A 1,565-nucleotide genomic window follows, 5' to 3' on the forward strand; every position below is an offset into this window, starting at 1 on the left:
CACACACACACACACACACACACACACACACACACACACACACACACACAGCAGGTTAGCCTTGGCCCAAGCTATCTGCTCCAGCCGAGCAGGGGGACATGCTCTAGTGTCCCCAGGCTTCTGGCCTCGGCCACTGCAGGCATGTGGCTATATTTCCAGAATCAAAAGTGACCATCTGCTCACTTGCTTATTGGTTCAATCTACACAGCTTAAACTAACCTGCAAAGATCTGTACTTAGCCAGGTTGTTAGTCTGGAACATGAGTATATGTAGCACCTACACCAGGCCAGCCCTGAACTCTAGAGTTGGTTTGGATCAGGCCACCACCTCCAGCATGAACCCCAGGCCAGCCCCACGTGACATGGAGCATGCACAGCTCATCCAGCCCTGTTCCAGGGTTTACTCTGAAGGCAACACAAGGGGCCAACACAGGATACATGTGGCACCCTGCCAGACTGGCCCTGCAATTTGGCTCTGATGCATGGTTCCATCTGGCCCACAGACTAGTCCAGTGACCCTGAGCTGGGTTTGGCACCCCTGATTCAAAGTATAAAGGAACTATTTTATCCATTACATGGAAGTTTTGGCAAGTTTTAAATAGTTTAATAACTAAAGACAATAGTTCATTGTACTGCATATTCTGATACATACGCAGTAGGTACAACATGATTGCCTTTTAGTTCTGTACACATTGGCTTCATCTGAAAGACAAAGGAAACTTCTGCACATTTCTGGTATGATTTTTTCTGTGTAAGCTCTTTGGGGGCATAATAAATGTCTTTGTTCTATGTACAATGCCTATGAATAAATGCTGGACACTTTATTTTTTTTAAGTGTAATCATTAAGTTGTACAGTTTCAGCATAGCTTAAGGTATATCACCAGTGCTAGGGAAGTCAAGATAATACGAACCATGCTGGACCTCTCTCATAGCCCCTCCATTATGGACTCAGATTGTGAAAGCAACAGTATCCAGAAGACGTCTAATTCAGTCCAGCCAGCACTGCACTGAGTGGAATATTTCCTGCAAGCTTCAACAGCACAAGGGTTCCTTTAATATACTGAGCCTCTCAAATCAGTAAGTATCTATTGTATTACTGTAGATTATACTATTATGTAGAAAACCATAATTAAAGATGGAAACAATTTAAAATAAAGATGTATAGGCCTCAGAGATACAGGATCCCACCATCCAAAAGCAAAAGTCTCAAAGAGTTCTCAACCTTCTTCCTGTGCTTAAGGAAAACAGAGTTAATTTCTAATCTCTCAGAAAACTATCACACTAAATCTAGGGAGTTACCTGTCTAGCCTAGCAGCATGTCTTGATGGTACCAGAGGCTTCAGTGCATGATGCAGCAAGCCTACACTAGGAAATTACAGAATAACCAGCCTGCAGGGAAAGTTCCTTCATAATCCTAAGTGAGTGATTGGTTTATGCTCTAAAGAACACCCTTCTGTACATTTGTTTAAATTCAGTCTAACATAACTCTAGATGTCTTCATTCTCCATCTATGGTCATTTTGAATCTTACCAAACTCTTAGCTACTCGGGACAAAGTATTCCCTA

At 42.7% G+C, this 1,565-nt stretch overlaps 1 protein-coding gene across 3 annotated transcripts in view; it reads right to left on the minus strand.

Annotated features, from left to right (window-relative positions):
* Positions 1-1,565, minus strand: part of ITPR2 (inositol 1,4,5-trisphosphate receptor type 2) — a 533,709-nt gene that overhangs the window by 463,988 nt on the left and 68,156 nt on the right. The window lies entirely within an intron of this gene.

Source organism: Gavialis gangeticus, unplaced genomic scaffold (assembly GCF_001723915.1).
Source record: "Gavialis gangeticus isolate Ggan-Ray unplaced genomic scaffold, GavGan_comp1, whole genome shotgun sequence".
Taxonomy (NCBI): domain Eukaryota; kingdom Metazoa; phylum Chordata; order Crocodylia; family Gavialidae; genus Gavialis; species Gavialis gangeticus.